Source organism: Bradysia coprophila, unplaced genomic scaffold (assembly GCF_014529535.1).
Source record: "Bradysia coprophila strain Holo2 unplaced genomic scaffold, BU_Bcop_v1 contig_328, whole genome shotgun sequence".
NCBI lineage: Eukaryota > Metazoa > Arthropoda > Insecta > Diptera > Sciaridae > Bradysia > Bradysia coprophila.
In genome coordinates, this window is record NW_023503587.1 from 5,260 (window position 1) to 17,921 (window position 12,662).

The 12,662-nt window shown below is 35.9% G+C and overlaps 2 long non-coding RNA genes across 3 annotated transcripts; one reads left to right on the top strand and one right to left on the bottom strand.

The window, feature by feature from the left end:
• The first annotated feature begins 2,479 nt into the window (after positions 1-2,479).
• On the top strand, positions 2,480-6,275 carry LOC119079728. Of its 2 annotated transcripts, none has more exons than XR_005088214.1 (3): positions 2,480-2,681; positions 5,406-5,662; positions 6,148-6,275. It is a non-coding gene; the product is annotated as an uncharacterized LOC119079728 (long non-coding RNA). The 2 variants fall into 2 exon arrangements; XR_005088213.1 differs by lacking the exon at positions 2,480-2,681 and adding an exon at positions 5,171-5,310.
• Positions 5,433-6,064, bottom strand: LOC119079727. Its single transcript, XR_005088212.1, has 3 exons — positions 5,898-6,064; positions 5,733-5,785; positions 5,433-5,652 (listed from the first exon to the last, which is right to left on the bottom strand). It is a non-coding gene; the product is annotated as an uncharacterized LOC119079727 (long non-coding RNA).
• Positions 6,276-12,662: the final 6,387 nt, after the last annotated feature.

The following is a 12,662-nucleotide window of genomic DNA, read 5'->3' on the forward strand; positions in this document are numbered from 1 at the left end:
GCTATCGATTGAGTATAGTGAGACATTTGTCCAAGGCTGACATCTGGTAGCTCTGGAACAAAGTCCTTTGTATGGGATGAAAAGTTCTAGAAGCTATATCTCGGGCTAGGAGGCTTGGACTCATATAATTTTTTGTTAGTGTTTACCTAGCACTAGTAGCTATCGATTGAGTATAGTGAGACATGAGTCCACGGCTGACATCTGGTAGGTCTGGACCTAAGTCCTTTGTATGGGATAAAAATTCTAGAAGCTATATCTCGGGCCAGGAGTCTTGGACTCATATAATTTTTTGTCAGCATTTACCTAGTACTAGTAGCTATCGATTGAGTATAGTGATACATGAGTCCAAGGCTGACTTCTGGTAGCTCTGGACCTAAGTCCTTTGTATGGAATGAAAAATTCTAGAAGCTATATCTCGGGCCAGGAGTCTTGGACCCATGAGGTATTTTGGATTTTGAAGTCTTAATTTACAAGCTTTCAAAATATTATAAGAAGACGTCGCTCCGAGGCTTCCTTCTCATCCAAAACCAATAAAAGTAATTGGTACAATCAATGAGCCCAGATAAATACTATTCGACAATTACCGTACTTCATGTAAGAACGATTTAGCTCACATGAATTGTCATGAGCTGATGTGTGAGAGGGCCCGTGTTCGATCCCAGAGATGTGCGGTTTTTTATTTCAGAAATTCAACTCTCTCTCAAGAGAGAGCTTAGGATGCGTTCACTTTTCATGTGCTGGTTTCTCTCATGTGCTGGCGTACCAGTAATCAAATACCTTGGCCATGTAATTGATGGTAAGCTAATGTAATGTAATAATGTTGCTGATAATTATTTGAGGCGCCAGATTTATCTCAGGTTTAGGGTTGATAAATTTCACTATGCTTTTTTTCCCTATGATCTTACACAGCCCACATAAATAAAATCAAGAATGTAATAATCGGATATGAATTGGATAATTAGAAGAGCACAGATTTTTTTTATTGATTTTGGTATAACGATTGGGCGAATATAGGGGAGATTCAATGGAATTTTTGTTTTGAAATATTACGCTATTCTCATGGAAATAATTGGTTGTTATTCGATCACTTCTGTCTTAGGAATTAATTGAATTTAGCTATGTGCTAATTCACATGGATGTTTAAGGAAATAGTTAAGTTACGTATGTGTCGTGGGTGGACAATTAATTTTAGGCAATTTCGTTCGAGCTGTAAGCGAAATTGCATAAAATCAATCGTCCAAGACATTTTCATGAAAATGGACAAAAATTCGAAAAGAATCCAAATCTTACCCCATTTTCCGCCTCGAATCATGAAATGGTTACTTGTTTACCAAGGGGAGAAAATAGGAAATTTCACAAGCGAGTCCGGAATTCAGAATTTGCGGCTTTTCCCCGAGGTCAGAGACCTGCGTTCTAAAGAAAAGTACTTTCGTGTCGTGCTCATGTTCACCGATCATCTTCAAACTCATTCCGTATTCACTTTTTGAGTTTAATCCCGATTGAGCTATGAGTAATCAGCATAAATATTTAAGAATTTGATTAAACATGATAGTATATCCTAAACTTGAGTGGTTTGTTCGAAATATTTGAAATTAGTAAGGGGATGGTTGAGTTTGGTCGAACTTTTTGATATTAGTGGAGGCATGACTAAGTTTGGTCGAACTTACTGACATTAGTGGAGGAGTGACTAAGTTTGGTCGAACTTACTGGCATTAGTAGAGGCATGACTAAGTTTGGTCCAACTTACTGATACATAAAGGCGATGGTAGGGTCTGGTCGAACTTTTTGAAATTTGTTGACCGATGATAAAATTTAATTAATCTTTCTGGGACTTTCATGTCCGGAATTCATGCTCTACTCGGCTTGCATTCAATAGCACGAGTGTGTTTTTTCACTAATCTCTACGATAATCTACCATTGGGGAAAATTCTCAACCATTCAACATCTCTCAAAAGAATTTATTTCATTTCAATAGTTTTTACGTTATTGTGCATTCGATATTGAAGTTTTTATTTGATCTAGCATCGTTAGGGCACTGCATTTTGACTATCTGATTCGTCTGTAACAAGAGATTTATATTTGATTATAGAATCAGCGTAAAATATAATTGATATAAATTCCAATATTCTACCATCAACATCAATTAACTAAAAGAAAAATTTCTTTACATGACAGCGCACGGTAAAGTGCACTTTCCATCACTGCCTCCGGCAGGGAAAACGTGTTTACCGGACGCTAGCATGTGAAATGTGTTACGTTACTGTTACTGCCAACACAAATCTTTACAAACAGTGACGTAACATACTATGACATCCTGTACGTACCACTTGATGGTTCACTGATACATACGTAACAAGAATTGTTGAAAACAATAGGTCAGTATACGTTCATGTGAAACAGTTTACAGTTGCTATTTCTTGTGTAATATTCTCAATTACGAATGTTTCAATCGGAAGAGAGAATTATGGTTTTAAATTAGGCTGAATGTCATATTTTGTTTCTTAAAATGTGTAAAACAGAGTGAAAGTGTTAGACATAAATTTGTCTCTTTTGATAAAATGATCGTCGACAATAAAAAAAATGGTCAGCTTATTGATATGTTAGTGTATACGGGCAAGTACGAAATTTCAAAGGTTATGGCGAGTAAGAAAAAAATGTAAATTCTGTCAGACTGATCAAAAGTAAGTATTGAATTGCAGCTACTTATTTTGATTTGACGGTAGAAGAATTCTTACCTAAAGATTGTTCCGAACGAATATATAATCAGTGAATGTCTCAGGTTCAAGATGTTGAATTAATTGACGGTTTTTGACACCCACATCTCCACAACAAGCTGGAACATGCAGCCTTGTCGTCACAAGATTAAATAATTTCGGCAGTTTGTTTTTCTGCTGTTTCCAAAATTTACTGACAATTTCGAAATCGTTGGCAAAATTGGAGCTAGTCACTCCAGGCATTTTTAAGTAGATGTCCACCTCATCCATTTCTTCCGATTCTTCATTGTTTATTTCAAATCTCGCGAATCTACTTGTTTTCTTTTGTTTTTCTTTATTTTTATCGCCCGCACCAATCTCGAAACTTGTGAATCTGTTCTTCTTCGCTGCTGGTGCACCACTTGAAGGACCCGCCTCAAAACTTTCTCTGTCAACTTCTAAAGTATCCAATAGCCGGCGAACTTCAGTTGCCACGTCACGTCTCTCGACTTCGGTCAGCATTTTCAGATATTTGTATCTCGGATCAAGAAAGCAATCGATTTTGTTATCCAAAGATGGACGAAATTTGGATTCAAAACTGTCTCGTGCAGTACCCATAATTCGTTTCAGTTCGACATTATAATTATCGTTGCATGTTAAGTGGTCAGATAACACTCCATGCCATAATAATATCTTATTGGCCGTTGTATGATTCGTAGCAGATAAGTCCTCGATAGCTTCTATAAATGGTTCCAGAAATTGTACAATTTCGTCTGCTTTTCGTTTATTAAATTGCAGGTCTTTATCCTCGTCCTCCAATATTTTCAAGATTCCATCACAATTCCCGATGATTGATCGGACCATAATCATTTTACTCTTCCATGAACCATCGTCTTCTTCTAATTTCAAGTTATACTTATCCGAAAGAGTAATGTATTTGACAATTGCACGACAGTTTGATAGCGTATCGAATTTCTCTGTAAGGCTCGTAGTCTCAAAAGCGTCATTTAAGATCTTGGTTATTGCGTCAGCAACACAATTGTTCCTATTAATAGGAAGGGGCAATACACTCGAAAAAAAAGATTCGTTGGGAGTGACGATCTTTAGTGTCTGCAAATCATTTTTATCGCCACCAATTACGTTAAAATTTTTAATCAACTTGACCATAACTCTTTCCGGCGTATCATCATCGCTTACAATAAACGAAAAGCAGGTCTTCTTGTTCAGTGCGGTTAAGTCCTTTTCGAAATATTGAATACACATGACGACTGTTTTGATACGTTGAACGTTGCTTTGAAAGTTTTGAATTTCCAGTGTTGCAGAGCACCATTGTCGTTTAATGGACTCACGAAATATTGTATAGATTTCTTGTGACTTTTCATGTTTAATGTTTGCGATCACACGGTTGACATAATTGCAACTCGGAAAAACATTTCCTAAATCGATGTACCCATTCTTATTTCCATGAGACACGAACGACTGAGAGAGGTTCAAAAAGTTTTTGGAATCACATATTGCTTCACATGAAACCATATCACTTGAACAATATTTAACAATATCATTGGCAATCAATCGTCTTGTTTGAACTAATTTATCCAATGGAAGAGATCGAAATTTAGTTGCACTCCCGTTTTCATCGCTTTTCAATTTCGGGCACCTATGCCTTAGCAAATGTGAAGTGCCACTGTCTTCTTTGAAAGATAACAGTCCCTTGCATTCAATACATTGTACAAATCCGACGTGTTCTTGAGTTCCGCATTTTCTAATTTTTACGAAATCATCCCAAACATCTGATTGTCCTCCAGAGAACCGATATGTTTCATAAGCACCATTTTCGAGATTTTCTAATGTCTCTTTGGTAAGAGCTTCTTTCTGTATCCTTTTCCCTTCATGCCGCCGTTTAATTTCTTGATTTTCTTGATTTTCTTCCATAATTAGTTAGCTTTACACTTGGTTCAAATGTTAGAAAACAAAAATTGGAATTTTATACTGTAAGCCTTCTACGAAAAATTAACTAACAAAATTTACAGGGTGAAAGTTGTAATGTTAAAGGAAAATGAGAAAATTTGTCGATTTCTGTCACTTATACAACTAACTTTAACTGTACTTTTCGTTTTCATATTTTCCTGTCAGATTAATAAAATTGAATTCGCTTTCCACAAGAGTTCAAGTAAAGTTCACATACAATCGCTAAAATGAACTGGTGCACACCAGTTTGATTTAGCGATTGTACGTTCATAGGATATTATTTTCTTGCATGTTTTCGCATTGACTTGTGTGGTTCAAAATTGGCTCTGCAAGCCTTACCTCACACTAGTCGAACCAAAAATTTGTTAGCAAGGACGTATGCTATGCACCTTATGGTTCCTTACATCCACCCCACAGATAGAAAGTGAGTGTTTATGTTTGTGTTTGTTGTTTATTGTTGTGCAGCATCAGTTTCTAATTTTATTTTCATTCATAAATACATAATCGTACAAAACAGTCCCTCACAAAAACTGAATAAATTTGAAAATAGACAGAACGTAGAACTGTGTTAAATTTGCATGCTACAAAGAAGAAACTGATGGATTGGGACAGGGCCTATTTTTTGTGTAAAATGTTTTGAGTCTTGGGGGTAAATCGTCCTTTCCAGAGTTGTAATTTGATACATTTTTCGTTTTAATTGTCTCTTTCAATCGTCTCAACTTCAAAACACTCTATTTGTTACAGCTTCAAAATAAACAATTAAGGAAGGCGTAAAGGTGTAGTTACCCAGATTTTATTTCCGAAACAAATATCACATTGGTTTTGGTTGGTTTTCGATTTTTATATTTTTTTACTTCACTTTTTGAATGTATTTGAGGATTACGCAGTTTGCTTCAAAAGCTCAAAATAAGATCTTGGTTATTGCGACAGTGACGCAAATGATGACGGTCGATGTGTGCAAATTTATGATTCTTCGCGTGACAATTTTTGTCTGCAAACAGGTATGGAAAAATATAATTAGTGTCCTGTTTACAACTCTGAAACAGCAATGTGTATGTTTGTGTTACCAACTTATAACTTGTTCGGAAATACGGTATTTTAACTGAATGTTTGTCCTTGTTCAACTGAATACAAAAAATAGGCAACAATTAGGTTATGTTATTTGAAATGATGAAAAATTAACAAATTAGTATAACTAATGACAAGATCGAAAAATTTTCAAAATTCTGCACTCACATCACGGTTATTGTAGGTTCATCGAATGTTTCACAAGATACAGTACACTCATTTGACACACAAACTAACTAACAAATTATATGTCTTTAGGAGTCAACATCGGCCAATTTTTGACATTCTAAACCAACACATAGGAATTACAAAAAGAGTTTATGATTAGTCGAAAGTTTGCAGGACAGGGTACACCAAAAAATTAGTGTTTCTAATAACTGCTAATAATTGCTTAATTAAGTCTGTGATCTTATTCCAGCGGATCTTTGAACGGGGAAAATGTGGATAATGAGAAGTGAGACCAACGAACCATAATACCACCATCTATGTTATGTTGTAGCATCAATATTTATTAATATTTCAAATAAACTTGTACATAAAATTGGATTTACTGTTGAGAATTTTGTATTTACAAAGATGTCGGTAGTACAAGCACAGATCAATGAAAATGATCTCTAATGAATAAAAGATCGTCAAGTACACCAGGCTGTAAATTAGTTCGGCGAGGTTCCATTGTTCTTCCTGCATCACTAAAAACACGTTCGCTGGAGCCGCTGCTAGCAGGAACATGCAAATGTTTTCGGACCTGATTGTACAATTTAGGAAAGCGTGTTTGGTTTGCGGCCCAAAAAAGTTCGACTAAGTGTTTCTTATCGTTTTCGTTATTGTACAATGAATAATCGGCTGTTCGCATGTACAACTCAAATTCATCTGAATTATTTTCATTTAAATTACCTTCGAGATGTGAAAATCTGCTAGTTTGACCATTTGTTTCAGGCGCAGTTATTATCTCGTCTTTCAGTAAACGCTTGATACCATCGAACACTTCATTACGTTCATCATCGCTTAACATTTTTAACGATCTGTATCTGGGATCCAAGAAGCAGTCGATCTTATTTCTCATATTTATAGTGTATTTCTTCAAAAAGAACTTTCTTGCAATCAGAACTGTTTTTTTCATTGCCATACGATCGAAATTATCCTCATTTAGGTGGTCGGACAACTCAGCATACCAAAGTAGAATTTTGTTTGCAGTAGGGTACGTGTCTCCTTCCATAGATTTGCATGCATCTTTAAACGGTTGCAGAAATAGTATCATTTCGTTCCCTAGCTCTATATCAATGTTCCAGGTTATTCGCTGAGTGGGAGTTAATAGGGGAATAATTTCAGAATATAGGTCAATAACCGATTTTATCATGTCCAGTTTATAGTTCCATCTTGTGCCACAATCTTGAACTACGCATTTACTTAATTCATTGATCTTCCCACTTTGTTTCAAATACCTCACAATCTTTTTGCAACGGGTTAAAGTTTTTAGGATAATTAGGGGAAGATCATCACTGCTGAATGTATTTCTCAGTATTGTACTCAACAAGTGCGCACGACAATTGATTCTTTTGTATGGTCGTTTTAGAGCTTTAACCATGTTGGAACCTTGGTCCGTAACAAATGTTACTTTACGTAATAGCTTGGGGTCAAACTTCATTTTCTTAAACCGTTTTTTAAGCTCACCCATGATGTTTCTTCCAGACTTTATCTTCGCTTTAAATTTCGCAGTAAAAAGTACTTTTCTTTTCAGCCTTAAATTCGCATCAAAATAATGAGACGTCATAGTTAGGAAATGATTATTTCTATGTGTTTCCGTCCACATGTCCGTTGTAGCAGAGCATTCCATATTCTTTATTGCGTTTTCGATGACTGGTAATATTTGCTGTTCCTTTTGTTCTTTAATTGATGAAACATTTCTTGAAATAGTTGTGGGGTGCGGTAAAATGCAACCAACGTCTTTGTTACCAAAAAATGCACTGAGTGACCAGGTATGTTGGATCAAGCTTCTAAATCCTTCACCAGACACAATCTCAAATGGTTTCATGTCTTTTGCGCAAAACTCAACAGATTTCGCAGTTATTATTTTTTTGAGCGCAGCGTTGCTCATCTCAGAGGGAAAATCTTTTCGATTTAACATTTTCCTGTCGATTTTATTAATTAAACTGTTTATTTTTGAAGTTCTTTTAACTGACAATAGTTATTTCAATGAGAATTAGAATCAACTTCACTATGTGAGATTGTGAGTTAGAGTGCTATGAAACTTAGTCACAAGTGTGAAAGAAAAAACACCCCGTCCTCTTTCGGGACCGAAAACGAGGGCTTTTCTGAAATCTTTTAGCTTTTTCGACCGTCTAGATGATACATCTCTTATTTCGTTGATCAATTTGTTATCAAAACAGTAATTTTTAGTGAGATAAAACACACTTAGGCTATTCAATTCGATACAAGTAGAGTATGAACCCCGAACATAAAGACTCGGGAAGATTAATTAAATTTGAACATCGGTCTACAAATTTCAAAAAGTTCGACCAAACCCTACCATCACCTTTATGTATCAGTAAGTTCGACCAAACTTAGTCATGCCTTCACTAATATCAAAAAGTTCGACCAAACTCAACCATCCCCTTACTAATTTCAAATATTTCGAACAAACCACTCAAGTTTAGGATATACTATCATGTTTAATCAAATTCTTAAATATTTATGCTGATTACTCATAGCTCAATCGGGATTAAACTCAAAAAGTGAATACGGAATGAGTTTGAAGATGATCAGTGAACATGAGCACGACACGAAAGTACTTTTCTTTAGAACGCAGGTCTCTGCCCGAGGTTAACACAAAATTTTTCATCCATATGTGGCATGAATAACCATTTTGTCAACGACACAAACACATCAATTTGTTTCACAACATTTTTCAAAACCAAAACAAAGTGACAGTTGCAAAAAAAGAAAAAAATAGTTATTTATCTGTCTAGAACGATAATCTCGAGCTTATCCCTCTAGGGAGTTTTTGTTTATCTCGATATATCTGTTCTCGACAGATAAAATATGATATGCACCTATTGCCAAACTGTTATTTTGACGTGTAGGCATTATGACCCACGCCTTCGGCTAGGGCAATAATGTCCTACACGTCAAAATACCAATCTTGGCAACAGGTGCATAATATATATTATCGCATACACGCAGTGTTCGGATGTCAAAATCACTTAACTAGAAGAATAATTCAAAAATTACACTTCAGGTCTATGTTGTTGTCTCGTTTTCGCTTATGTAATAAAATAGAGTACACACTTGTCACGAAGAAGTCGAGGCTTGCCGAGTGTAAGATATATTACATAACAAGGGATAAAAAGTAACTATCCCGAGTTATGTAATGGATTTTATCGCATACGGTGTGTGTGTATTGGAGAACGTTAGCTAAACGGCCGCTAACGCTAATTTCCAACGCTAAATCCCCCGCTAACGCTAAAATCAACGGTAATACCCTAACAATAAATGGCACCATTGTGAATGCATACACATGGACGACGCATATTTCGATTTATTTTCATTTATTGCTTGCCACATGCGAAAATTGATTCATACATATCAATTTGGGCCCCACGAAAATGGTCGATTCCCTTAGGGATATTTGCGTGACACTTTCGTCAGGGAATCTATATTTTCGCGGGGTGCTCGAGTCATTCATGTAAAATCAGTTTTCGTGGGGTGCAGCCATATGAAAGTGAATGCGTCATCTGAAATATTTTATGCTTTTTGACATGAAAACGAGAATAATTATTGTTTTGTGTTTTTGGACAATTATTTTGCAGTGGCGAGAGTTCAGTGTGGCAAAAGAATTTCAATTCTTAAAAAGAAAAATCACAAAGCTGAAAGCGTCAGCCATATTTCTTCATATTTAATTTCAATGTTTATTATGAACACACATAGCGAGCACTTTTAGTTGCGTATTTTTCACTTAAATTCGAAAACACTTCACACATTGATTAATTTTAGACACAATTCATTTCACTTCACTGCAAAATTTTTCGTCTAAATAACAAAGACAACAAAATCATTGCTTAGAATGTATTATCATGGTACGGAATAACAATTCAATGACAACATGGCACCTGCTATAGTGTGATCACTTCGATCACTTTCGGTACGGTTGGTACTGCTGTACCAATACCAATATTTTCGGGATATTTTATGAAGAAGTATGAGCCGATTTCGGCTGTGTACTGGTTTTATAGTGGCGAAAAAATTTCTTTTTGTTTTGTTGATTTTGTCTACAGAGATGGTTGTATTTAAATCAGCTTTTGTTGCTATTTATAGAAATTGATATGTAAGAATCAATTTTCGCATGGGCAAGCAATAAAATAGAATACAGTGCATCCTGCTGCAATGATTCATTACATGGTGGAACAATTTTGAAACTTGCAACTCACGCGTGTGTGTTTAAGCGCCTCGGTTTGAAAACTGTTATTTTGACGCGGGTAGTTACATACCTCGCCTTCGGCTCGGATATGCAAACTCTACCCTTGTCAAAATAACAGTTTCCAAACCTTGGCGCTTAAACACACACTTGTGAGTTGCTCGTATCTCAAAATTGTTCCCCCATGTAATGAATCATTTTCGCAGGGTGCACTGTAACCTACTATTATTATTTTAAAAGGTCATCCGGATCAACATGTTATTACTGCAGGCCGTAGATCTAATTTGCAGTAAGGTAGCGACACATACCACATCTGTATATAGAAATACAGTTAAAACAATGCTCTGATCTGATACATCTCGCAATGAGAATGGAATTTCTTACCTGTCGTATTAAGAAAGACGCACAGGGGTTTAATCTACGGATTATCTGTGTAAGAAAAGAAATCTCGTCCATTGATTCACCGTTCACTCACAGTCTCAGTGTCAGTTTTTTACCATATTCAAGACTTCAACCGAGCAACCGAACAGAACAATAAAAACCACGACAGAAGGGCCATATTCTAAGTCCAAGTCGTCCAAGTACAGTCAAATCCGCGTAAAAACGCAAGAGCGAATTAAACAAAAACAAAAAGTCGTCCGAGTCTCATTTATCCCTAGAGTACCCAGAGACACCGTTTTGTTCCGCTAAATTCAAAAACTTCGGAGTTCATCTTTACAATTCCCGTGAAATGTTAAGTGAAGACAAACACATTGGGGAACTCATCAGGGACGACTCGGTGTGTTTGTTTCCTGTCTTGCCCGTTTCTCTTCTATATACTCATTGAAGAGTATAACCTGAAGTGAATCATAACTCGCCAATCCATGTGTTACACCGAGAAACACACTGACACCGAGACACACCGAAATTGCGTCGTCCATGTGTATGCAGCATTCACAATGATGTCATTTATTGACTGGGCCTTACCGTTGATTTTAGCGTTAGCGGGGGATTTAGCGTTGGAAATTAGCGTTAGCGGCCGTTTAGCTCCTTGACAGCTGATCACCGACTAAAGTTTTTCCTTGTTTTGGAAGAGATGTTTACTCTTCGACAGCTAATCACGGACTAAAGTTTGTCCTTGTTTTGGAAGAGATGTTTAATCTTCGACAGCTAATCACCGACTAAAGTTTTTCCTTGTTTTGGAAGAGATGTTTAATCTTCGACAGCTTATCACCGACTAAAATTTGTCTTTGTTTTGGAAGAGATGTTTACTCTTCGACAGCTAATCACCGACTAAAGTTTGTCCTTGTTTTGGAAGAGATGTTTAATCTTCGACAGCTAATCACCGACTAAAGTTTGTCCTTGTTTTGGCAGAGATGTTTACTTTTTACATACATATATTTGCAAAACATGCTCTTACACCACAGGCTATTTGTATGGAAAATTCCGGGAGCCTTGACTCTCAAAAACTGGCGCTTACCCGATTTAAAAAAAATCTCATTTTGGTCTAAAGCCCAAGATTGACCAATAACCCATATTAGAATGTAGTGAGTTTAAAAATGAAATTTCAGGCATCAACAAAACACTATGAGGTCAGGTTATTTATGGCGCAATATATAGCAATATGTTTACACAGAGTTATAAAGCATGTGAGACAGGACACTGCATACGTTTGATGGCTTGTTCCAAAGATATTTTTTGGTCAAACGGTTGTCATTTGCATGAAGTCGTTTATGTTAAAATGTGCTACCTTAATCTATTACGATGCGAAAATTGTCAGTCAAAGGACCTGACGCAGCCAAAAGGTGGGACTTAGTTTATAAATAAAAGAAAAACTTTCTACAAACCAACCTTATCTCTATAAGGTACATCCTCAATTGGATGTAATACGATCGACAATAAACACGTTCAACACATAAAGCGCTGAATTTATTTACGATTTATATTTTCATATAATTCGCATTTCCTGATATACCTTCCAATATTCCATATTGTCACAAAGGACATTAGATGCATTACTTACTTTCTACATCTAACGTATACTTCTTTATGGAGAAATAAACAGAATAGATGGGCCATTTACCGAAAGGACCTATCATATATGTACAGAGAAAAATATTATTTAACTTGATGTGTAACATGGCATCCAGTGTAGTGTGATGTGAACACAGAGGAATAAAATGTTGTAAGCACCATAATAGGTTGAATGATGAAGATTTTATCCACTTTTTTTTGTTACTAGCTTCTTGTTATCATTGTCATTGAGGGAAAATATGTCGCTTATGCGAATCTTCATCAAGAGGTTTTTTTTTATACTTTTTAAGTGAAGGGGTGCTGATGTAGAAGTCAGAAAATGCTGACTACTCATTACGATGATGGTTTATAAAGATATATACGTTATACTTCTAACATAGCGGATCCAAATGAATTTATGCAAATAATGAAAACGAAATCAAAATTCTGAATATTATATTTATATGAGTATACTCACCTTAAATGTATATTATTTCGACGGTTGCTGCGGGAATGAACCTTTCTGTTGA